At 46.7% G+C, this 27,346-nt stretch overlaps 1 pseudogene; it reads right to left on the bottom strand.

Moving 5' to 3' along the window:
- Positions 1–782: 782 nt before the first annotated feature.
- LOC146806038 (mitotic spindle assembly checkpoint protein MAD1-like) overlaps positions 783–27,346 on the bottom strand; it is an 85,473-nt pseudogene continuing 58,909 nt past the window's right edge.

The raw sequence follows: 27,346 nt of genomic DNA on the forward strand, positions 1-27,346 counted from the left end.
AGAAGACTATCTAATTAGTGATCTCACTTTGAATCTCATTTAGACCCTGAAGGTAGTGGTAAAATGAGTGCAAATTATATTTTGACTCATTTTTGCTGAAGCACCGATTTAAAGCCGAGACAAGTGTCAATTGTTTGCGTTTACTATTCTCTTATCACTCACCTTAGGCAGGTAGTGGCAAGGAGTGAAATACGCTATAAAAATGTTATAATGCAGGCACCAAATGGCCAATAAAATGATTTGCACACGTTATTTCCCATTTTTAAATCCGGAATAAAAACTTGAAAGACACTCTTCGCAAATGTAATTTTTACTTAGATATATTGTGCAAACTTTTAGCGCAAAAGTCTAACATGTTGTTGTTAGGTCTGTTTGGCAGTCCAGATGTCTGCCAGATGTAGTTTCTTTTTTTAGAATGTTTCTTTATTGCTTTTCATTACGAGAGGACAGGCTCAACCGTCTAAGTCTGGGCATATATTAGACTGGTTCAAAAGCACAAAGCATTTTTCATTATAGTGTTAAAGAATAAAGTAACACATTATAGCACATAAATTAAGACATAGGAGGTGTCATGTTAGTCTTTTTTTTGCAGTGTTTTATATAGCGCGAACTTGACCCGAAATGGGTATCAGAGCGCTTTACATAGCACCAGTTACATTACATTAGGACACACATTCATTTTTGTTAGGCATGGGGAGATTAAGTGATTTGCCCAGAATCACAGGGTGTTCAGTGTCGTTGCCGCGACTCAAACCCAGCTCCCAGGTCGACCACCCTAGCCGTTAAGCCAACTCCTCTCCCCACTGTAAAGTTTCACAAATAGAAAAAGCTTTGTTTCCATAATAAACTGGAGGAAGAGAGGGAAGACAGGCAGGAGCATAGAAGATAATCTGGATCCATAAAGGAGAAACCGATGCAGGAAGTAAAGAGTTGCCAGGCGTGAGGGTGCACAGGAAAGCAGGACAGAGTCAGCAGCCGCCTATGCAGGCAAGAGCGGCGGGTGGGATTTTGGGGGGCGGGGGGGAGGAGGGGGAATTCGACAGACAACCACAAGGGAAAATTAAATAAACAATTCATTTTCCCTCATCGTCTGTAGGAATACCCCCCCCCCCAAACCGGCACCCCCGCTATTACATGCACGGTCCGCTGCTGGACAGAGTTCAATGTGGTTAACCTCAGTATTCAGTGCACTTCCATTCGCTCCTTGGCTGCAGTGTTTGGAGAAATTAGTATTCATTATTACATGCAGTCTTTCAATACCATCACCTTGAGAACGCTCTAGCGACTGCTAAGCAGGAGAGTGATCTTGGATTCAAAATTAATCCCCACATGATAAGATACCAAGTTCTCTATCAAGCTTCTCACAGCATGACGTCTGGCTACACTCAGATCCAAATTTAATGAGTCCTGTGTTGCCAGGATTTACCTTTAGCCGGTTTCGCTCCTGCGAAAATGGACAGAAAGGCTGGAGGAAGAGAATGTATCTTACAGAGCACCTGCATGCTCAGTTTTTCCAGTGTCATCTCCAGGTTATTGTGGGCTTCCTTCAGACGCCCTCTTTCTGCTTCCAGCTCTTCTACCTTCAATCTGAGAGAGTCCAACTCCTCCTTGGCAATGACGCTTCCGTGTCCTGAAGTACCCTCTTGAGACTTGAGTAATTTTAATTCTGCTTCGAGCGAATCCGCTCTTAGGTTTGCGGTCCCCTTCTCTTCCAAAGCTTGATAAACCTGTGCCTCCATCCCTTTGTTGTGGTTGTGCTCCTTCTGCAGCATCTCTTCTGCTTCCCACAGACGGTGGTAGAGCAGCGGCGAATGCTCAGTTGGGGTCAATTCACTATTGTACGAGTCCAGGATGGCCCTCATACTGTCACGCTCCTTGCTCTGCAGCAAGACCCGTTTCTGTAGGCGTCGAACTAGAGCTTCCTGCTGTTCCCGCCTTTTCTTAGCCTCCACGTATTGGTTCTGGAATTTCTGGAGGTCCTCCTGGAGTTGGTGCTGAGCCTTTTCCAGTACACGGGCACTATTAGTCGTGCTGGCATTCTTCTCCTTCAAATCCAACTCCGTCTGCTGTAGGGCAACGACGTACCTTGAAAAGTCATCTGGAGTCCATATGTTTAGCCCAGTTAACTGCTCCATGTTCTCCCAGTTCTTCAGCTTCCCCAAAGTTTTTTCTTTGTCCAGTTCCAAATTCAGCAGCTCTTCTTTCATTTTGTCATACCGTTCCTTCACGCGTCCCAGGCTCTCCACCTCCTCATTCAGCAAAGCATTGTTTTCTTTTACCTCCCGATGATAGGCATTTTCCTCCTTGAGCTCCAGAAGCTCCTTCTCCATCTTAGGGAGACGTGCCAACTCAGATTTCATATTCTGAACAATAGCTGCATCTTGCTCCTGTGCAGCCAGTTTCTGCTCCAGCTCCTTTATCTTCTGTTCTTGCTCTGCATTTAAGGTCTGGCATGCCTGCAGGACCTGCAAGGTCTGGCTAGATTCCTGACATTTCTTGCGAAGTACCTCCAGTTGCTCCTTCAGCTCTTCTTTTTCTGTGTCTTGGGTTTTAGTTTGCATCTCTTGGTTCATCATCTTCCACTGCAACCCAGACAGTTTGTCCTTCAAATCGGTGATTATCTTGTTCGCTTCAGACAGTTTACTCTCCTTCTCAAGCAGCTTCTTGCTCTGAGCCTACATGCTCTTCTTGAAAGTCTTTAAAATATATATAGAACGAGCTTTAGCACCACCAATAGATTACTCTTTCATATCATTTTGCCTTCTATGAAAAGTTCAACTGCAAAGCATGAGGGACTATCTTACATCTGAAAAAATACCTCAATAATGACTGGTTTAGTTATTTGTGGCATACAAGCAATTGTGTCAGGAAGTGCCTCTTTTTGCATGATCGCCCTAAAGTTTTTGGACTAATGCTGCTGTTGTTTTGACTCTGAAAGTGCACTGAGTCCTGCCAAAAAGGTCTCATTGTCTGTGCTTCCACCCTTTAAAAGGTATATGTCTAATTAGCCAACCCACAATAGGCATATGTTTACTTACTTATAAGTCCTAGCAGGGCTGGACTGGGAACCACAACCGGCCTTGGCAAAGTGCTCGGCTGGTCTGCCCCCGGGGGGTTGGGGGTGCCGCCGAGCTCTTTGCCAGGGCCGGTTTTCGGCCAATTTTGTTACAGTGCCGATTTTGCATCTATGCTGCAAAATCGGCCCTGTGACAAAAATGGACCCCCACCAGTACGGCCCACCGGGGGATTGCCTGGTGCTCGCTATTGCCAGTCCGGCCCTGGTCCCTAGTATATAGTACCAGGGGTACCCAGAGCCTGTGAGTTAAAATTTCCCTCATGGACCACAGCACTTATTGTGCTACCATGAGTATGATAAAGCAAAGCGTGACTCTAGTTGGCTGGCAGAGCAGTTTTAAGCTGCTAACTCATCTTTGCCATATAACATAATGGCAATGCCCAAACCTTCCTTTTTCATTTTTATATAAGTCACTCCTGCGGCAGGGTGCATTATATTAAAAAAATGGACATGTGTTTTAGTAACATAACATGTCCTCACAGTAAAAACCCACACTGTTGTTTTTACTGTGGAAAGGCTAGTAACCCTGTTGGCTAGTACAGAGTTACATGCAGACAACTCAGCAGTGCTAACCTTTTAATGTGACTACTAAATATAGTACTTCAAGGAATCAAAAGAACTTTAGAAACTTTCCACTTTGTTCCCCAAAGTTTCTAATGAGTGTTTATGGCTGCCCATAAGCTTCTGTCCTAGAGACAGCATTCTCCCTTCCTGTGGAGAGGAGCGAACATCTCTCAGGTAGAAACACATAGGACTTGCTGTGGGAGGTGGTGTGACCTCCTCGTAGAAGGATATCCAAATAGGGTATGAGCCCAATAGGCGATCTTTAAAGGAGAAGCTGCCTTTGAAGGGCATATGGAAGTAACATACAAGAGGCACCGCTCTTTTCTTTTAGCAGACAGGCGGGCATCTCAGACAGGGAGAATCCCTTACCATACCGGTTTTCGAGTGGGCATGTAGCTCCCAGGTAGCCACACCTTCAGGATGGGATAGAGAGCTCCACAACTAAGAGAAAGGTTTTGCCATGTTGTGAGTGGGCAAAATAGTGCATTTTGGGCTAGCTAGATGCCATACTTTGCAGGAAGTTGTCTCTAGGAGGGAGGGAACCCGATATCCCATGGGCTAGCAGTCACCACAGCCCCAAAGGCACGAAACAAGCATAAAAGTGGCACCCCGACACCCAGACCGCAGATCACATCTGGACCTTAGAAAGGACAAAAGAATGACTATCCTGCTGTTCCTTGGACCGAGCAAAGAGAGACTGCACCAACAACAGGGCTGCACTTGCTGCTTCTTGGGCTCGCAAAGAAAGGATTGTGTGAGTGGTGTCCCTCTTGAAGAAAAGTTGTCATAACCCTCGGACAGAGAAGGTGACTCAAAGAGTCAGTTGGCTGACTCCCTGTTAGAGCCACATTGGTCATAAAAGCTGAGAGTCTAACTGCTTTAAGAGCCCAGCATCAAGAAGCCTGAGTGCCAGTGGAAGCCACAGAGCAGCCTAAGAGACTGAATCCTGACCCTCAAAAGTTACACCTGAGTTTGCTGGACATGGGAGAGTCATAGGAGTGCAGTTTGGTCGCCCAGCATGGCAGTTACTGCAAGTTAATAGTTACCACTGGTTTTGCTGTAACTGGAGGCCAGTAGATCACTGGCAATTGTTTTTAAATCAATCAATCAATCAAGATTTGTAAAGCGCAGCACATCACCTGTGAGGGTCTCGAGGTGCTGGCGATGCTAGCTGCTTTGTGATCTGTTCATTCGAACAGGCAGGTCCTGAGATGTTTCCTGAATTGCTGGAGCGTTGGGTGGTCCTGAGGTGCAGGGGAAGGTGTTCCAGGCTTTAGCTCTTCAGATGACCCCAGCACTCAACTGAGCCACCCCCCAGCGTCTTGAAACCCTCACCTCTCATGGGTGAGTAGTTGTGCTTTACCAACCCTGATCGATTGATTGGCTGCCAGGTGTGAGAAGGACCATCCTCTGCTGTTGGCTCGGCGGACACGAGAAGTGCCTTCAAGGTACAGAGAGGAGGATTGTAGGTGTCTGCTCGGTTGGTGGAAGCTCATGCATTTGTTGATGTATGCTGGTCCCTCTTTGTGCAGGTCCTTGTATGCAAGGATCAACATCTTGAACTGACATCTTTTCTGGGTCGGGAGCCAGTGTAGCTTCATGAGGTGGGTTGTAATGTGGATCCGTCTGGAGAGGTCGAGGATGAGTCTTGCAGCTGAGTTTTGTATTATCTGTAGTCTCTTCAGGAGGCATGCGGTGATTCCTATGTAGACTGCGTTCATGTGTCCAGCCTGATGGTGACGAGGGCTGGCATGAAAGTCCTTCTCGTGTCAATTGGGAGCCACCTCAGAATCTTTTGGAACATGCGTAGGTAGTGGAGGCAGGCGGATGAGAGTGCATTTACCTGATTCTTCATGGATAGCTTGCTGTCCAGGATGATGAAGAGGGTGCGGTGTGGTCTCTGGGGTTTAGGGAGAAGCCAAGGTCAGCAGGCCACCATGCATCGTTCCATGGCGAGGTGTTGTTCCCAAAGATGAGTACTTCCATATTGTCCATGTAGAATTTGAGAAAGTTCTCCCTCATTCATCACCAACGTTCATCATGCATAGATGTAAGTTTGCTTTGGTGGTGGAGGGGCCTTCTGACAGTGAAGGTATGAGCTGGTTGCCGTCGGCGTAGGAGATGGTGTTAATTCCATGTGATCTGACAGGGTTGGCCAGGGGGGTCATGAATGTGTTGAAGAGGGTGGGGCTGAGGGACAATCCTTGGGGGACACCTCAGATGATCTTCTTGGGTTCTGAGGGGAAGGATGGGAGATGGATTCTCTGGGTTCTTTCAGTGAGGTATGAGGTGATCCATTTGGTGGGCATCTCCTTGGATTCCGATGTGGGGGAGTCTATTGATCAAGATGTGATGGCAGATGGTTCTGAAGGCGGCTGACAGGTCCAGGAGGATGAGGGCTGCCGATTCGCTGCAGTCTAGGAGGGCTCTGATGTCATCAGTGGCTTCGACCAGGGCTGTCTTGGTGCTGTGGGTTGCTCTGAATCCTGCTTGAGAAGGGTCCAGGAGGTTGTAGTGTTCCAGGTGTTTGGTGAGTTGCTGGTTGATTGACTTCTTGAGAACCTTTGCTAGGAAGGGGATCAGGGAGATGGGCCGGTTCTGCTGGGTCAGCCAAAGGTTTCTTTACGAGGGGCCTCACTTCAGCATGTTTCCAGTCCTCAGGAGAAGGAGGCTGAGGTGATGGAGCCATTCAAAACTTTCTTCAGCTCGTCACCAATTATCTTACTCCTGAGGTTGAAGATGTGGTGGGGACAGAGGTCTGTGGGTGCTCCTGAATATACAGAGTTCATGATGGAGCTAGTGGCTTGAGTCGTGAGTGGATCCCAATAGGTGAGCACATGTTCTGGGTCTGTGAGAAGTTGGCCTGGTGTATGCTATCGACTAGTTATAGTGGGCACCTTGCACCAGTCCAAACAACCCTTATTGATGATTAGGTTTAAGACAACCTTTATTGAAAGCTATCCTAGTGGTAGCTATGGAGAGCAGCCTTCAGGCTAAGTCTTGAAGAAGTGTAAAGCGGCTTAGTTTGGCAGATTATAACCTCTTGAATAACTAAATGAATGGAGAACCACACAAGGTATATATATAAAATATATGTATTTATTTCTAAACACTCTCTACTAACCTCTTTATGAAGTTAGAGAGCAAGGCACACAATAATGCAATTATTAAATGACAGTAAATAGCACAAAATACAATGGGCCCCAGGGGGAGACCAAACCATATATTAAGAAAGTGGTACAAAAACCACGACTTGACTAGACACAGCGCCTAGAGCACGTAGAATTGCTGGGACCCCAAGGAACCACCCAAGGTAGTGACACAGGGGACGTGTGCAGTGTGCAGTGTGAGAACACAGCCGCGAGCCCCGTACAATTCAATGGGAAAGTTGCAGTTGGAATTTTAAAGAATAAGGACACTTAGGAGAGGACTTTCAGCAAACCCTTTCAGACTTAGAGGGTTCCAGGGCCAGCACCCACGGGAACACCGGAGTACTCGTGTTACCTCACCCAGGGAAGCCGGGTGCATAGGTGTCAAATGGTGTCGGGAATCGTCGTTGATTTCAATGGCGATGTGCTGCAAAGTGCTGATGCCGTGGAATGGAGAAGTGTCCAGTGTGATCCAGGCCTGGATCGAGGATGTGAAGTACCTGAAAGCAGAGGGGAGGGATGGAGTCTGGGTCACTTTCCAGTGACCAGGGGCACGATAGACGAATGCCCACTGATGTCGGGTGTTTCAGGTGCGATGAGGTGAAGCTTGGCTCCACTGCCACGGAGACCAGGAAGCGTTGAGAATGACCACAGTCTGCAGGCAAGCAGTCCCACGAAAGATGTTGAGTGCTGGGGGATCGCTGTCCGGATTGAAGACCAACAAGCCTTGGCAACAGCAATCCATGCGGTAAGAGAAAATTGGCTTCGGTGTGGACCAGCAAGGTCCTGTGGATTCCCCAACGATGGAGAGTCAGGGCACGTCTGGAGCAACCAGGTAAGCCCATTGAAAGTCAAAGTACCCTTCTCAAGGACCCACAAGTCTACAGACAAGGGATAGCTAAGGGACCTCGAGAGGAATCACTGGATACCAGCCCATGGGTCACTCGAGGAGTGTAGGCCAGCAATCTTCGTTGGAATCACTGCTCGGGATCTGGACTACAAGTAGCCCAAAGCACAGCCTGAGGGATCACCAGGAAGCCTATGCTGCTGCAAAGGGTCACGGTGTCCAGGAGTTCGGGTTGCGCAGTCCCCACGAGGGCTTTGGATCTCAGGTTTGCTGAGAGCACGGATCGGCCTTGGGGAAGCTTGGAAACCCACCTCCTGTGTTGCAAAATCACTGGTGTCCTTCGGGACCAGCGTCGATGCAAACCGGACAGATGCGTCTTTGGTGCCTGCCTTGCAGGGGAGTAACTCCTTTACTCCAATGGAGATTCTTCAGTTATCCATCGTCGTGTAGATAGTAGAAGTTCTGGGATTCTGTAGCAGAGTTTCGTCTCTGTAAATCTAAAGTCCTGTAGTCAGGGGTTCCTACTTTATACCCAAGGAAGGGGTGGTACAAACTCTGGGAACCCACCTATGGGAGGGTCAGGACAGAGGGGTGGCTACACCCATGTCCTTTGTCCAGTTTCGCACCAGAGCAGGGGCTGAGTGCCCCTGCAACTGGTTTGAGCTGGACTATGCATAGGGATACCAAATGTGCCCCCAGTGCAGACATCAAAGCACTCTTGGAGTGCACCCACCCAGCCCCAATACACTAAAGCCTGTCTGGGAGGTGGTTACACCTCCCTGTGACAGGAAACCTATTGTCCAGGAGTTTTGTCCAGCAGCAGGAGGGCAGACTCGTGTCCGTGGCTGGCAGCATCCATTTTGTGATGCCAGGGTCTGTGAAGCTGATACCAGGTGTACCGGTGAAGTCATGGTTCTCCCTCTAGTAGGGTGGAATCATCCCTCCCACACCACTTACTGGTGTGGAGGTATGATTCCGAGGTGTTTGACACCAAACACAACATGTTTCCATGCAGCCATTCCAAAGTTAGCATTTACCGCGAGGTTATAATGCACTTAAGAGTATATGGTTTGACTGCATCACAAACAACTCCGGAATAAAGGTTCCGAAGGCTGCAGAGGGGCTCTGCTCATGCATGGGCACCCTCTCACATAAAACCCAGCACCCTGCCTTCAGGATTGATAAGGCCTGCCATAGTGGTGACTGATAGGTTTATATGTGAAGTGATATGGACAGATATAGGGAACCTATATCTGAGAAAGTGGTGCATACACCACCTTACACAGGCTGTTGTAGCAGACCTGTTGTGTCACTTTGAATGGCTTCCCAGGGGTGGCATAATACATGCTGCAGCCCCTGGTAGGCCTCTGGGGTACCTATGACCTGGGTACATAGTATACCATATACTAGGGACTTATAAGGATACCCCAGAATCCAATCTGGAGTGTACCTAAAGTACATGGAATCCATTTAGAGAGGAAGCAGCTAGGCCGGGGCTCTGAATAGCAGGGTCCCAGCCAGACAAAAAGTGAAACATCAGTAAAAAGTGGGTGTAACCATAAGAAGCAGCTTTTATTCTCCTACACCCAGGACTAAGAGAAGGTTTTGCAAATGAACTTCACTACACCTCATACGGAACTGTGGCTTTACTACAAGGTGAAGTCATACAACCACATCATATAATATACTATTTTCCTCAAATGTTGTATACAGAAAGCAATCATTTTTGGATTTTGTAAGGAATTGGGTTTCTGGTTGGCAGAGGTATGCACCCTGTCTATGCAGGCACCACAATCCTAGTCAGGCTAAGTCACAACACACCCTAAATTAACCTGTGCTCACCCCCTGTTAGCTTGGTGCAGAGCAGTCAGGTTTAACTTAAGCGGCAATGTGTAAAGTATTTGTGCAACGCTTCATACAATAACACATTAAAAACACCACAAAAAGACTCCACATCAGATTAGAAAAATAATTATATGTTTTTATGACTAAAATAAGACCAAAATGACAAAAATCCATCCAATAGAAGTCGAGATGTGAATTTCTAAAGATTAAATACAATGAAGAGCTTAGAAGCAAGTAGCTCCTAAAGAGTTAATTGGTCACGCTGGACCAGGACAAAATCAAAAGTTCAGGCCTACTGCGATGGAGCGCGGGCTGGATACAAGACCCACGCACCCCCTGGAGCAAAAGTACTTTGATACTGGTCGCCACAGCGAAATGCGTCGCTGATCTCCACGCAGGTGAAGTGTTGCACCAAATTTTCAATGCAACTGCAGTGATGCGTCAGTTCCGTGAGCGAAGCGCTGGTTCCGAGGTGCAGCAGTTCCAAATGTGATGTGCCAGGTTTCTCCATGCTGTAGAGGCGATGCGTCGATTTTCTGCATGTAGTTGTTGCCACGCATCGGTTCTGAAGCGTTGGTTCCAAGTGCAAAGCGGTGATTCCGAGTGCAATGCACCAGTCGGGTTCCTGCAACAACAGTGTTTCATTGATTCTGCTCTCGCAGCAGAGGATGTGCTGGTTCCACTGGAGCAAATCCCTAGGTCTACTTCCAAGGGTCCAGGACTGGGGTGGCACTACTTGGCAGGGCAGATTCACAAACAGATGTGTCCAAGGTTTGGAACAGGAGGGTTCTAAGACTTTTGTGTCTCTGTGACTTAGGCAACAAGAGGCAAGCCAGTAAGGCCTTGGAGCACTCTGGGTTCAAGTGATGCAGGTGCAGTCCTCCTCACCCAGGCAGAGACAGAGGAGCAGGCAGAAGGGCAACACAGCAAGGCAAGAGTTCAACAAACAGTGGTCCCAGCAAAGTGGCAGTCCTTGAGCAACACAGCAGATCCTCTTCTTCCTGGCAGAGTGGTCACAGGTCCATTAGTGCCAGAGATCCAGTACATACACCCAGTGGTGCCTTTGAAGTGGGGGAGGCTTCAAAGAAAGCTTTGAATTGTGCAGAGGCTCTACCGCCTGTCCTGATTCAAGACACACTAAAGGGAGGATAATCAATCTTTTGTGTGGGGACAGGACATAGCCCTTTCAGGTGTGTCAGCTCCTCCCTCCAATCCTGCTCAGGATGGCCCATCTGCATGCAGATGACCACAGAGGCACGCCTACCCTTCCTTTGTGTGTGATTGTCTAGAGGGAATGCAGGAAAACAGCTGTCACCCACCCCACACATGTGTTCCAGAGACAGGCAGAAGGCACCAAATGGCTAATGTAGGTAAATGCCAACTTTCTAAAAAGTTAAACCTACACAGGGCAACCCAGTATTCTTCCAGAGAACTGGGTAAATCAGTCACAACTAATAATGATCCTGGAGGACTAATTCATACATTTCTTTTAGGTTGGTCAACCGATCCAACAATGTTATCAAAAGAACATAGGAAATTCATATCAAAAGCACACTGTTATATGCAAATTGTATTGAATCTCATATATCAATAGATGACATCTAGTGCACTTTACTAGGGACTTATAAGTAAATTAAATGTGCCAGTTGAGAATAAACCCATATTACCATGCTTAAGGGAGAGAGCACAAGCACTTTAGCATTGGTTAGCAGTGGTAAAGTGTGCAGAGTACTAAAACCATCGGGAACAAGGTCAGAAAAATGCAAGGAGGCAGGCAAAAAGTTGGGGGAAGTTCACCCTAAGGCTGTCAGGTCTTACATATCATCACACATTCAATTCTTTATCACATACTGTATGCAGAATGCAAGTAAGCAGTGCTGACTGTATTTTTTGTAACACAAACATAAAAGTCACTAAATTAACCTGTACTTAACCCTCTGGTCAGGGTTAAGAGCAGGCCTTAAGCAGTCAGGCTTAAGTTAGAGGCGATATGTAAAGTATTTATGCAGCACACAAACATCAATAAAGTGAATCACAAGAAAAACCACACATCAATTTAGAAAAATGTAATACATTTTAATAAATTATTTGACACCAAAATAACAAAAACCCAATTTGTAGAGCAAGAGTTGTGAATTTGTAATGTTTGAGGGAAAAGCTAGCGCCTAAAAGATCAAAACCCAACTGCTGACATCTAGCCATACGAGACAGAGTCAAAGGCTGACAGGCGATGCACGTTGTGCAGATAGATGAGCAGGTTGGTCCCAGTCTCCTCTTGGTTCTCAGAGTGTTGCAGGGATTCTGCTCATGCACAGAACTATGCGCAGGAAACCAGGACCTCAGTTAATTGTGGTGTACCAAAAACTCACCCCAGAACCCCTTATCCGACCAGCATCAGTGTCCCATTCGTTATCCGAGTTTTATCTCGGCGGTCCCAATGTATAGACAACCCAGAACAAGCGACTTAGTGTATTCTCAGGAATGGTGGGAATCAGAAATACCTGTTTGTTATTATTCTCATATCAGTCCACAACAAGAGTAAACAGAGACACGGTAAAGTTTAAAGAGTTTATTTTATAAACCTCGTGTCCTAAGATGCAGTACTTTGGCTAACATAAGCAGACAAATGATTAAGATCAAAACCATCAGCATAGTTACAATACCATAGAGAATGAAAGGAGAAATCATAATAAAATGACAGTGGATTACAGCCACCTTCCTTTCGCTAGTAAACTAATATTATTATTATTAGACTAACAGAAGGTCTCTAGGCTTGAATGGGGAACCCCATACCGTAAAGATCAGCTTAGTGGAATCACATCACAGGATCAGGTATACTCTGCTCCTGGGAAAGCTCTTCTTCCGAATGTGTGTAAAGCATGCAGCCTGCGATATTAAAAGCACTCGACTTTCAGGTATTTGCAGCTGCGTGCGTGTTATGGCTAAATAGTGGGCCGATCAACCTGAACCCAAAAACATGCACCGTCTAGCGACCCAGACTGTTTCTTTACACAATGTTCAGACCAAGATCGCAGCTCACTGTTAGGGATGTGAACAACAGACAGTTCTCATGTGAAGCAAAGGCGAGCAAGCATTTCTCAAATAATAACATGTAACTGCAGTGTCGTGTGCAAAAGCAGCAAAAGTGGTAAGATGGCTTTCTAACATCTAACACGGTTGTGCTAACTTAGCAATGTATGTATATAAATAGCAGTCCTCACTACAAGAGCAGTTTTTAGCCAAAACTTTTAAGTCCCATATTTTAGATTTTGGCCATCTGGGCACCTTTTCCACCACCACCAAGGGTCCAGGACTGGAGGGGCCCCACTTGGGGGTTAGGACTCACTCAGGCTAGGTCCAGGTATGGGTTTGAGATGGTTGGCGCCTTTTTCATTCCTGAGGCTCTGATCAGGAGGCTAGACAATTAGCCCTTTGAGTCACTCTGGTAGTCCCTCAAACAGCAGGCCTCTGAAGGTTCAAGGCAGGCTTCAGGTAGCAAAGCAGTCCTGCCCGGTGCAGCAAGACAGTCCTCTGAAGTACACAGCAGCCCACGGCAGCAAGCGGTCCTCTGAGAGTCCTTCCGCAGGTCCAGAAAGTAGACTGAATATTGGATCTGAGGGTCCTATTTTTAACCTGATGCCTTCTTTGAAGTTGTAGACGTTTCTAGAGAATTCCCTTTGAAGTGCTTGAGGTTTGCTGCTTCCCCTGCCATGGCCCCTGGCTGTCTTGATGAATAATGCAGGGGTGACAAGTCCTTTGTATGAAGGCAGAGCACAGTCTATTCAGTTGCAATTGGGGCTGTGCCCAGCAGTGCAGCCCCCTGAAAGCAATGGATGGCCTATCCAGGCACCCCTAATCCTTCTATTGTGTGGCGCTCTGGGGGTGAATAAACAAAATCCAACTGCCAACCACACACAGTCATGTGTCCCAGGTACAGACTGCAGGCTCCAAATAGGACAGGAAAATGCCAACTTTCTAAAAGTGGCATTTTCATAATTGTAACTTAAAATCCGACTTTACCATGAAAAAGGTGTTACATTTCAATTTCTCAGACACCAAATACGAAATGTTTATATGTTCTCAATCAAACGTTAGTACTTATAAAATGTAATGAGGCAGTCCCATGTTATCCTATGGGAGAGTTAGGCCTCACAGTAGTGTAAAATGAATTAAGGAGTTTTTAACTTCCAAGACGTACAACTCAAAGTACATGTCTAAACTTTTAATTATAATTCACCCTACCCTGTGGCCTACCTTAATGGTGACTTATAAATAAAAAAGGGGAAATTTGGGCTCGGCAAGGGGGTTATATTTCCAGGCCGCTTTGGTAGTTTAGAACTGCACTCAGGCTGCAATGACAGACCCGAGACGTTTTAGGCAACTAAAGTGGTTGGCACAATAAGTGCATCAGGCACACAAGTGGCATTTAATTTACAGGCCCTGGGTATAAGTGATACCACTTTATTAGGACTAGGCCTGGGCCAAAATTCCGTTCCGTTCGCGGAAATTGCGATATTTTGGCATTTTCGCGTTCCGCGGAAAGCGCGAAAATGTCAAAATTTCCGCATTCCGCAGCTTAGCGATAATTTTTTTCTTGCTCGCGCTGTAAAACAATACATTCTCGCGCGCGCGCGATCGCCTTACCTGAATCCCTGCGTTCTCCGACAAGTTTTCTTGACCCGGTCGCGTTCTCCACGAGATGTTGGATTTTGGTAGCCATTTTGCGCTGTTTTGCGAGAGTTCGCGGCCGCATTCAAGTCATTTTTCACGCGATCACGTCATTTGTCGCGCGATCACGTCTTTCTTCTCGCGATCATGCACCGCGCGAGTATGAGAAGATTGAGATCTCGAACATGTCATTCTACATCGCGAGCCAGAGAATGAGGACGCGGGCACATGAAATCGAACGCGAACAGGAGAAAGAGACCGCGAACACGTCATATCCAACGCGACAGGGACAAAGAAGAGAACGCGATCATATCGTTTTCGACACGCCGGCGGAAGTAATGTGAAGCTGGAGAACTCAACAACGTAAAATTTACAATTTGGAGAGGAATATCGGCTCTAGCAGCATGAAACCATCTGCAAATACTGATTTTGGATGAAAAGAACTCCTTACATTCACATTTGGCTTTCCTTTTTTGTGCAAGGAGTCATTTTTTTTTTTACAAGGTGGAGAGAGGGAGGAAGTGACACAGATTCTCCAACTTCCTGTTCCTGTCCAGCAGGCTCCTCCCAGTGCTTTGTCCATCTCCTGCTCATTCTGCCTTTGGATTTGGAGCTGGAAAGATCACTCTTTTTGTCTGCTGCATCATTGCAATTGGATTTCAGGATTTTTGGAATAGGATATTTTACAAGTAAGTGGTTGTTGTGTTTGATTGTGGGCATTGCAGTTGTTGTGTAACTACAATTTATTTTTGATAATTAATTATCATCATTCCTTTTTTTTAAAATTTTTTTTTTAATTTTGTGGGTTGTAGTAGTAGGCCCGAGCTAGCCATGGGCATGGCCTCATGGGTGTGTGTGTGCATGATGAAGCAACTGTTCCTTTTGTTTTTTGAATATATTTCATTTTCAATCACATTTAGGGCATGGATGGCATTGGATTGAGTTGGGGAAGTGTGTTTTTTGGGGTGGCCTTGCTGATGTTGTTGGGGCTCGCCATGTGGCTGGTGGCCATTTTGAGGCCTAGGCCTGCAAGCTTGCCTGGCCTTGTCTGCCAACAGGCCTGCTTTCATCCACTGCTACCAGAGCAGGTAGCCACAGCTTTAGTAATCTACTGTTTTCTGTGTGCTCTGTTGAATTTAGACATCATTTAGGGCATGGATGGCATTGGATTGAGTTGGGGAAGTGTGTTTTTTGGGGTGGCCTTGCTGATGTTGTTGGGGCTCGCCATGTGGCTGGTGGCCATTTTGAGGCCTAGGCCTGCAAGCTTGCCTGGCCTTGTCTGCCAACAGGCCTGCTTTCATCCACTGCTACCAGAGCAGGTAGCCACAGCTTTAGTAATCTACTGTTTTCTGTTTGCTCTGTTGAATTTAGACATCATTTAGGGCATGGATGGCATTGGATTGAGTTGGGGAAGTGTGTTTTTTGGGGTGGCCTTGCTGATGTTGTTGGGGCTCGCCATGTGGCTGGTGGCCATTTTGAGGCCTAGGCCTGCAAGCTTGCCTGGCCTTGTCTGCCAACAGGCCTGCTTTCATCCACTGCTGCCAGAGCAGGTAGCCACAGCTTTAGTAATCTACTGTTTTCTGTGTGCTCTGTTGAATTTAGACATCATTTTGGGCATGGATGGCATTGGATTGAGTTGGGGAAGTGTGTTTTTTGGGGTGGCCTTGCTGATGTTGTTGGGCCTGGACATGTGGCTGGTGGCCATTTTGAGGCCTAGGCCTGCAAGCTTGCCTGGCCTTGTCTGCCAGCAGGCCTGCTTTCATCCACTGCTACCAGAGCAGGTAGCCACAGCTTTAGTAATCTACTGTTTTCTGTGTGCTCTGTTGAATTTAGACATCATTTAGGGCATGGATGGCATTGGATTGAGTTGGGGAAGTGTGTTTTTTGGGGTGGCCTTGCTGATGTTGTTGGGGCTCGCCATGTGGCTGGTGGCCATTTTGAGGCCTAGGCCTGCAAGCTTGCCTGGCCTTGTCTGCCAACAGGCCTGCTTTCATCCACTGCTACCAGAGCAGGTAGCCACAGCTTTAGTAATCTACTGTTTTCTGTGTGCTCTGTTGAATTTAGACATCATTTTGGGCATGGATGGCATTGGATTGAGTTGGGGAAGTGTGTTTTTTGGGGTGGCCTTGCTGATGTTGTTGGGCCTGGACATGTGGCTGGTGGCCATTTTGAGGCCTAGGCCTGCAAGCTTGCCTGGCCTTGTCTGCCAGCAGGCCTGCTTTCATCCACTGCTACCAGAGCAGGTAGCCACAGCTTTAGTAATCTACTGTTTTCTGTGTGCTCTGTTGAATTTAGACATCATTTAGGGCATGGATGGCATTGGATTGAGTTGGGGAAGTGTGTTTTTTGGGGTGGCCTTGCTGATGTTGTTGGGGCTCGCCATGTGGCTGGTGGCCATTTTGAGGCCTAGGCCTGCAAGCTTGCCTGGCCTTGTCTGCCAACAGGCCTGCTTTCATCCACTGCTACCAGAGCAGGTAGCCACAGCTTTAGTAATCTACTGTTTTCTGTGTGCTCTGTTGAATTTAGACATCATTTTGGGCATGGATGGCATTGGATTGAGTTGGGGAAGTGTGTTTTTTGGGGTGGCCTTGCTGATGTTGTTGGGCCTGGACATGTGGCTGGTGGCCATTTTGAGGCCTAGGCCTGCAAGCTTGCCTGGCCTTGTCTGCCAGCAGGCCTGCTTTCATCCACTGCTACCAGAGCAGGTAGCCACAGCTTTAGTAATCTACTGTTTTCTGTGTGCTCTGTTGAATTTAGACATCATTTAGGGCATGGATGGCATTGGATTGAGTTGGGGAAGTGTGTTTTTTGGGGTGGCCTTGCTGATGTTGTTGGGGCTCGCCATGTGGCTGGTGGCCATTTTGAGGCCTAGGCCTGCAAGCTTGCCTGGCCTTGTCTGCCAACAGGCCTGCTTTCATCCACTGCTACCAGAGCAGGTAGCCACAGCTTTAGTAATCTACTGTTTTCTGTTTGCTCTGTTGAATTTAGACATCATTTAGGGCATGGATGGCATTGGATTGAGTTGGGGAAGTGTGTTTTTTGGGGTGGCCTTGCTGATGTTGTTGGGGCTCGCCATGTGGCTGGTGGCCATTTTGAGGCCTAGGCCTGCAAGCTTGCCTGGCCTTGTCTGCCAACAGGCCTGCTTTCATCCACTGCTACCAGAGCAGGTAGCCACAGCTTTAGTAATCTACTGTTTTCTGTGTGCTCTGTTGAATTTAGACATCATTTTGGGCATGGATGGCATTGGATTGAGTTGGGGAAGTGTGTTTTTTGGGGTGGCCTTGCTAATGTTGTTGGGCCTGGACATGTGGCTGGTGGCCATTTTGAGGCCTAGGCCTGCAAGCTTGCCTGGCCTTGTCTGCCAGCAGGCCTGCTTTCATCCACTGCTACCAGAGCAGGTAGCCACAGCTTTAGTAATCTACTGTTTTCTGTGTGCTCTGTTGAATTTAGACATCATTTAGGGCATGGATGGCATTGGATTGAGTTGGGGAAGTGTGTTTTTTGGGGTGGCCTTGCTGATGTTGTTGGGGCTCGCCATGTGGCTGGTGGCCATTTTGAGGCCTAGGCCTGCAAGCTTGCCTGGCCTTGTCTGCCAACAGGCCTGCTTTCATCCACTGCTACCAGAGCAGGTAGCCACAGCTTTATTGCTCAAGTGTTTTCTATGTGATCTGTTGAATTTTTAGACATCACCTTCCTGAGAGTGTAGTGTGGCTGTACACAGTACTAGTAGTATAACATAGCTCTAGTTAAAAAAAAATCATAAATGGCTAGACTATCTTTTGTTTGCACTAGTACAGTACTAAGTAACTGAACCACAAATGCAACATTTCACTGATGTTTTTCTCCTGTCTTCTTTGCTTTTAGGTGCACAAAAGACAGAGTAGGAGGTGTCATCGGCATCACCTGGCTACCCGTTGTACTGCCAGCCAGACAGAAGTCCTGCTGCGCATCACGCCCACGTGTGACCAGAACTTGTTGTGCATCTGCCTCCTGCCTGACGTCGGAATAAGATGGCCCCAAAGAAAGGTACCAGGTCCAGTACCAAGAAAGTTGCTGGGGAGAAGAAGGAACAGAAAAAGGAAGTGCCATTAACCACGACTGGTGGTGTGCCGGCCAAGGTTTTTTTTGGCACCAAAGCGTTGTCCGGGAACCAAGCTGGGAGCAGCACAGCGGTCCAGCAACCCCACCAACCTAGGCCCAAGGGCTTTACTGTCGCAGAGGTAGCCAGTCTACTAACGGGCAGCGATGTTGAAGAAATGTCATTACCGCAAAGTAGTACACAATCAAGTTCAACGCAGGCGCAAACTCAGCAGATCAGTGTGTAGCCGCCGCAACAAGAACAGCAGCAGCAGCCGCCGCAACAAGAACAGCAGCAGCAGCCGCCGCAACAAGAACAGCAGCAGCAGCCGCCGCAACAAGAACAGCAGCAGCAGCCGCCGCAACAAGAACAGCAGCAGCAGCCGCCGCAACCAGAACAGCAGCAGCAGCCGCCGCAACCAGAACAGCAGCAGCAGCCGCCGCAACCAGAACAGCAGCAGCAGCCGCCGCAACCAGAACAGCAGCAGCCGCCACAACAGCCCACCATAGTAGTTGTTGCTCCTGACGTAGGGGCATTTCAGGAAATCGAGCTTCCTGCAGACAAAGCGGAGCGAAGTCAAACCACTGTTTCAGAACATCTATTGTCTTCCAGACCACCAGCAAGGAAAAGGAGGCTTAGTCCATCATCTTCTTCTTCAAGCCCCGCTTCTGATGATCGTGATGACACTTGGGTCCCACCAGCTCGGTCTGAGAGTGAAGTACGCCACAAGACATTGCTTCTGAAAAGGAAGGTCCCAGAAAAACTTAGAGTTATGGAGGTAGATGTAGAAGAGGGGGGTGATGATGTTGATGAAGACGAGCCAGTCATCACGCACATTACTCCCGCCCCAAAGGGATTGGAGACCGACATTCTAACCCTATCCAGAAAGGCTGCTACTGAGCGGGATGTAGCACGGATCTCACCAACACAGGTTACACCACCACTACCTCCAGCTGCCATATTTTCCAAGGCCCGGCAGGGACCTACATCCAGCTCAACCACCTCAGTAGGAAGTGGTAGTAAAAGTCACAGTGTAGGTGGACAGGGTCACATATTTTCAAGCACCCCCTCAAGTTCATCTGGTGTTGAAAGTGGCACATCCAGCAGTGCCAGAAAGTTCTCCTCCCCAGTTTGGGACTTCTTTTCTGTTAGCGCCAAGGAGGAGAACGTTGCTATATGCGCAATTTGTCGGCAAGGTGTTCGGCGTGGTAAGCTTGGTACAAACTATGGTACCGGAGGACAAGCAAGTCATCTCAGAATACACCACACTATTGTGTGGGAGGATCACCTACTTAAGTTAAAAGAAAGTAGGAAAACTAAACCCTTTGAAGTTGGTCAGGAATCAGGGAGCGATATTATTGTGGTGGCAGGTGAAGAACAGGGAGGCATTTCTAGCCCTGTCTCCAGTAGTGCAGTCACTGCAGTGGTAACGCCCACATCCTCCTCAGTAACATCAGAGTGGCACCGCAGTAAGAGCCATACTCAGAGTGTGGGTGAGACACCAAGGCGACCGGCGAGTACCTCAATGAGACAATCTGTGTCGTTGAGCCTTAGTGGGTTAATGGCACCACTAAGGAAAGTAAGCCAGCCTACCATTGACAGCATGTTTAGGTTGGAGGGGCAGTTCCAACGCAACCACCCAACGGCACGATTGTACAATGCGAAGCTGGCTAAAATGTTAGCGCTGGACCTTCTTCCTTTTTCATTTGTGGAAGGGGTGGGTTTCCTTGAATTTGTGTCTGCCATCTGCCCGAAATGGAAAGTTCCAAGCCGGTCCTATTTCGCAAGAATTGCTGTTCCGGCACTACATCATGATGTGCTGGAATTGGTTGGACAAGCTTTGCAGAAGAGTGCTGTGCACAATATCCACCTGACAACAGACATGTGGACCAGTTGCCAAGCCACAGATTACATGTGTATCACTGCACACTGGATCTCTTTTGTGGGGGTTAAAGATCAACTATCTGCACGAGGTGTTGTTGACACAGCTGCGATTTTTGAAGGTACTCGGAAACATGCAACTGTAGCCATGTTCGCCATGGAGAAATCTCATACGGCTGAAAACATTTTAGAAGAGTTTCGCACCAAGGTTTTGGAATGGCTGCAGCCCAGAGGGCTTGGTATTGGTTTTGTTGCCACAGACAATGGCAGTAATGTACTTAAGGCCATGGAACTTGGTTCCTATTTCAGGGTTCCGTGTTTGGCACACTGCATAAACATTATAGTGCAAGACTTTCTGAAAAAATAACCCATAGTAAGCAATTTACTGTCCATCTGCCGAAGAATATGCACTCATTTCAGCCATTCTTTTAAAGCTCGGAAGCAGCTGAGGAACCTCCAACGTGAGCGTAGGGTGCCAGTCAAGGCACTCATCCAGGAGGTGGCAACACGTTGGAACTCAACGTATTACATGCTTGATCGTCTGTACGAACAGCACAGGTCACTCAATGATTATGTCTGGTACAGAAGCAGTGATGCTAGTGTTAAAGGCATGACCCTTCAGAGGGAGCAATGGACCCTAATTCAATGCCTGACTGAGATGCTGTCTCCTTTTGAGGTCTTCACACGTGAAGTCAGCAAGGAGGACTGTACAATGGGCCAAGCTATCCCATTGTTGCAAATGCTAGAGCATGAGCTGAATAATGTGTCTGAATCCTATAAAGGTGTAGAGGACAGAAGGCAAGCCCATGACTTGGTGGAGAGCTTATCCAGGCGCTTATCAGAAAATGTAAGGATACAAAATAAAATTTTGTCACAAGAACATTACATTTGTGCCACAATTCTGGATCCACGTGCAAAATTAGGACTATTCCGTTCTTTTTCCGACACTGATGTTGCCCGCTACAAAAGTTGTATAGCTGAAGCAACCATCAAGTTTGAAAACGAAGGGCTGCTAATTAAAAGCCCGCCACATCAACCCACAACAAGTACTGATACTGAAGCAGGCCATGCAGAATCAAGTGCAACTTCGTCGGCTGAGGGCAGTGCGGTTGGCTCACAATCGCAACACTCACCATCACCATCACCATCGACTACAAAAACAATAACTGGATCATTCGGCCGAGTACATTATCAGATTGGTATGTAAAGATGGGCCTTAAGCACAGTGCTGATGCACAGAAAAAACAGCACAAAAGCTTACCAGCAGCAACCCTGAACATTGAGCGGATGGTCCAGGCCTATCTGGACGACCCAACAGAGGTGTACGTTGATCAAAACCCAGTGCAGTATTGGCATAGGAAAAGGTCTGAATGGCCACAGCTCAGCAGGCTGGCGATAAGCTATCTGGCTTACCCTGTCGCAAGTGTCTCTTCCGAACGTGTTTTCAGTGCTGCAGGTTCCATTGTAACCTTGAGAAGGACCAGTCTATCTCCCAAAAACGTGGAGAGGTTAACAATGATCAAAATGAATCAGCACTTCATACCACCGAATTACACAATGCATGAATCAACAGAGGAAGATGAGGACAGCGGCTCAGGTGACGGAAGTATTGTGTCAGATGATTACCTACTACTGGAAGATCCCCCAGAGTTTGAGGACGAGCTATACTTCCCTGACAATTAGGCTCGCACTTACTGTCTTCCTCCCTTTTTTCCCCCTTTGTTTGTGTCTGTTGTTCCGGTTATAAACTTGTGAATCGCAACCAATGCATTATCACCGTCTTCTAATCTTCTAATTTAAGATACAAGTTTCAGGTGTCTGCCATTTGACACTACAGTCCTCAGAATCCAGCTCCTCCGCCCGATCATACTGCATCTCCTGGTCAATTCCATTTCCCTCATAAATGATGATTGGATGATGGTAACAACAAATTCAAACTTTCCTCGTCCTTCCAAAACAAGTGGACCATGAATCTGATGACTTCTATAGCTATCCTCCTTCAGAGCCGAGAGAGACTGGCCATTAACTGAAAATAAGATGCAACAGGTAATGATTGATGCCATGCATTGTCCGCAGAAAAGCAGACTGAGTGATGTAGATTTTGTTGTGTGTGTTGCGCATGAATGAATTGATGTAATTGTGCACTGCCACTAATCAACATTCTACAGAACACACTAATTTTCCTCTTCTGGCAAACAAGAAATGTGTACTTCTCCTGCATCTTGGTGATACATTGCTTTTAATTCAATACAGGAAGGGGACTCACTCAATCTGCGCAATGCAAAGGACTGTGACTTAACAGCACCGGCCATCATGATGATGGCGAAAGAGACGGCCTGCAGCGTTAACGAGATGAGATGCAACAGGTAATGATTGATGCCATGCATTGGCCGCAGAATAGCAGATTGAATGATGTAGATTTTGTGGTGTGTTGCGCATGAATTGATGTAATTGTGCACTGCCACTAATCAACTTTCTACAGAACACACTAGTAATTACTAATTTTCCTCTTCTGGCAAACAAGAAATGTGTACTTCTCCTGCATCTTGGTGATACATTGCTTTTAATTCAATACAGGGAGGGGACTCACTCAATCTGCGCAATGCAAATGACTGTGACTTAACAGCACCGTCCGTCATGATGATGGCGAAAGAGACGGCCCGTTAACTTAAGATGAGAAGGAACAGGTAATAAATGATGATAATTAATGGCATGCATTGGACACCTGACTCTGAGCTATTGGTCTTTGTGTTTGCGTTGTTTGTTGTGCACAAAGTGATGTCAAAGTGTACTAGTGGTAATCTATCTTTCTGCACACAATAAAGAATGACTCAAGTCAGTAATATTTATATTTCTACTCTTGTGTTATAAAAATTACACTTGTACTGCAGGCCGATCTTCAGTCAGTAGAAGTATCAGAGCTGATGATGAAGTCAGGAGGATGTTTCATGAGTGGCATAAAACGGAAAAGCCTAAAGGTAAACACGTGAACAACAACCACAGCACACCCAAATGTCTGTGTAGAAGTTGAATAGAGTGTAGCGGTGGGATGACTGCAGTGCCTTGATTTTACTAACTTTAACTGTAAAATGCTATGTCTGTCATGGATAATGTGCTTTGCGTTTGTCCAACTCTTTGAGAGAAAAAAAAAAGGACTCTAAAGTGATAACGTAGGATGTGCTAATGGTAAGCACTGTGGGCCTGATCTCTCCTGTTACTGTTGAAGGTCTATGCTGGAAACAGACTACAGTAGAGATGATGCATATGCATACATGCCACCTCGGAAAGTGTTCTTGTTGCACTACACCATCACTTGTGCATTTGTTTTCACTTTCTTTCTGAATATCCCCTTTGGTTTTCAATCTAAAATTACAGGCCGGGCCTTGTCCAAAACTTTGTAAAACATTACAATGCATATTAATTACCTTACCAATCAATCACCTTTTTATTCCAGCCGGGCAGTGGCGAGTGGTGAGGCGACACACCCAAGATTGATGGACGAGAGGAGCAAGAGGAATGCCGAGATGCAAAAAACCAGTCCACATTTTTGACCAGGATAAGACAGTAACAGTATCCACTTTTCACTTCTTTTAAATAATTTGATTAATATCTTGTATACATTCTTTACAACAGTGTGTTCTTGGAGTTGTTATTATCAATCATCATTACGTTTGCTCTGTGTTTACGATTCTTCACTACCAATATTTAAAATTTCTATTTGCTATCTGTTAAAGTATTAAGGCCGGAACAGAACAAGAAATAGAAGTGTATGTAATCCGGGTCTCATCATGCATGCATTTCCTTTTTTATACCTTAACATATGGAATGGATATGGTATGGTAGTCTTCAATGATTGTCGTTTGTTTGTCTATGTATGCATACTGTTTTTCTATGTCAAACCTTTCCCAAAATCCCCCTTCCCATCCAATCAACGGACCCTAACCCTCTTCCCCGGGCTGTGTGACTTATTGTCGAGGTGTAACTAAATTAAATGTACACCAATACTTAATCACACACTTGCTGGGGCGGATGTGGTGAAAGCAACACTACTTCAATTTCAATGCAGAGCGATGATCTTCTTCTGCTTGCCCACCCATGAGTAGGATATTTCACAGGTTATTTTATTTAACAAAGGAACATATACCTCAGCATGAATTGCCGGCATTGATTGGATTTGTTTGTTGTCATTCCTCATATACAGCACTAACTGTTAGACTGTAGGCATAGCCAAGTCGACAAAACTATAGTTTGTAACTCTGTCTAGTAGGCTATCCTCATAATAACCAGCATTCAGTTTTTTTGTCAAATATTTGAGCATATAATTGTTGCTCGGTAAATTCTGTGATGTACTTCATTCAACAACTCCTCTAACAGTCTCTCAAAGGCGATTGACTATCTCCTTTTCTTTTTTTCGAAATGCTGCCACCCTGCCAGTGTATACTACTACTACTATACTACCACCACCACCCCAATCATGGCATGTATGAAAAAGGATACCATCTTCACCATGCAGCCAGTGCTGTGCCACAGTTGGACATAAACATCAAGCACCGGTAAGAGAGAAGTTTGGGGGAGGCAGAATCAATAATGGACATGTTGTCAATGATGTCAGTTTCAAACACCACTCCAAGGAATGCATAGTAGGACCAGTCAATGAGTGAGGTGTGTGGCATCTATCTGTTTGTGTCTTATACAGTCAGCAAATTATTGAAATCAAACACACGCTATGGGCGGCCATGCACCAGCAAAGAAACAGTGTGATGTAAAACAGTTACCCCACCTACAAAACATTAACAACATTGCATGTAACATAGAAAAATATATTTAATTGACCCTAACAAATAAACTAAACCCACAAAGCTAACCCACCCACCTCCCTAACCCCAACGACTGTCCATAGAAATAGAGAACGCCCAAACGAGTGAAGAACGAACAGGAATTAAAAAAGGGGCAGTGACAGGGACTAACTGGTGGGGCGGGACTGGAGGAGGACACGAATCTGGTCCTCTAAATGGGCGACGCGGCGTCTAAGGCCGCGGCAGTTGCAGCCACAGTGGGGGGGGGCACCGGAGATGGCACGGTGGCGGCGGGCAGCCGCCCGGCGGTGGCGCCGTACCGCTGGAGGGCGGTGGCTGGGGCCCGGGGCAATGGAGGAGCCTTCAGTAGCTGCAGCAGCCTCCTCCTCCTCCTCGGCTAGGACCACCAGCCGCCGGTATTCCTGCTGGATTGCCTCCAGCTTCCGGCGCCGTGCCTTGGCGGCCAACTCCTTGCGGTTGACTTTCGGAGTTGCTGTGTATCAAAAAGAAAAAAACAAGACAATTGTAAAATATAGTCTTAATAAAACAGTAGGACAAGGTAATTATTTATACACATAGTGGCATGGTAGAGTAGCACTATAAAATAAAGCACAGTAGTACATAACATTTTAAATGTCGCCCGTCCTTCTTCCTTCCACCTGTCTTACACTTTTTAGTTGACCAGTGCACCAGGTGCTCTTCTCCATAAAACTTTCAAAGCGGAGTTGAAATCAGATAGATGAGGACATTGGTTACTCAATACTCCGGCTCCTAGTCCTATACCAATTAAAGGGAATGCTAGTCTTCTAGTTCACTCTTCAAACGTCCCCAAGAACTCATACTTACTTACGACATCGGATAGCGGGCGGACTTTGTCCGCCCGCCATCCGACTGCTAAAAAGGGTGGGGGTCCCGTGGGGACAATTAATTAGGATGATGCGCCCGGCACAGTGGCGGGCGCACCTTGTTATTTTAAATTTAAATTCTGGTTGGCTTTGCTGAAAGCAATGCTAAAATGTTGTGCTGCTTTTCCAAGCACAACATGACGGGCCTCGCACGGAGCCTGTCACGTTTTGCTTTGAAAGTCGGGGGGGTACCATAGCATCGGTAGGTACCCTCCATGGGGGCCCCCAAGCATACTCTGCAATGTGTGCATGCCTTTCCGTGGCGGACGGTAATGCCGCCACGCAAAGGCATTCCAAAATGCAGATTATATGGCTGCCGGTGTGGTGAGAGAGACACCAGCGCCATATTGAACCCTTTTACGCCTAGACATGTCTGAATATTTTCTACAGGGATGGCGGGAGGTTTGCCCCTGCTGTGACGGCAGTGAATTCCAGCCAGCCCGGCGGGGGCAATACGCCCACCATCCTAATGGGGCCCTAATTCACAACTGTACAGTATACATATACATACAGTACACCTTTGCAGTGAGTGTGCTGTCAAGTTCAACAATAGTTAAAGATTATGAATCTAACTTACCACCGCCTGCCACTGGTGCTGCCACTCCCCCTCCGTTGCTATCTGCAACTGCCGCATCCTCGCCCTCTGCGTCGCCTTCGCTGGCCCCAGCAATGGTGGTCGGTAGTGCGCCTAGAAAACATTACACATTTATTAGGCAACATATACACCTCCCCCCTATTGATCAGTAGCAAGGTTGAAAAATGAGTTAATACTAACATAAATCACTAGTACAAATCAGGTAGTAGTAGAGTAGACACTAAGTTATATGATCATTGTAGCATTTGCTTGATTAGCCCTAGCCATGCACATGTGACGTTACCTTTACCTTGCAGCTTCTTAAGACACCTTTGAGCCCACATGACCTGCCTCACACTGCTACTGTCTAGTCTACGCGCTGCGTACAGGCGGTCAACAAACATTAACAAGCCACTTTTTTAGGAAGAACTGGTGTACTACTGTTACTGTTAGTCCATATTGCTTATCCATAGATGCTACACTTTTTGGCACGGCTGAGAAATGCTTGCAAGTTGCAATATACTAACGCACACCATTTCTTTTTTCGCATTACAGACGCAAGATTCGCTTCTACGAACCAGAGCTTCTGAACGATGCACCAACTACCAGTACTAGGTTCTTCTGAGGTGAGGGGTCCCTTCACTCACATCTTCATTTATAAATGTATATAAACTAAATTGCTATGGGATGGTGGTGCTGCCTTCCACCACTTCAGTTATCATGATTTAATTCCCAACTGTATAAGTGTAACAATGTATATTGTTTTAATGTTATTGATTTGCCGGTTGGTGCTGCTAAGAAAACAGTGTACAGACCTTCTCAAATTGAAATGAAAATTTTAAACTTACATAGACTTTGTGGTATTTGGTGTGGAGTGGACTAACTTACACGAGTGAGCAAATTAAAGTAAGGGTGTGCATGTGAATTGCTTCCACGACAGAGGTTGGGTGTGTTAATGTTCTG

The sequence above is a fragment of the Triturus cristatus genome, chromosome 8 (assembly GCF_964204655.1).
Source record: "Triturus cristatus chromosome 8, aTriCri1.1, whole genome shotgun sequence".
Lineage (NCBI taxonomy): Eukaryota > Metazoa > Chordata > Amphibia > Caudata > Salamandridae > Triturus > Triturus cristatus.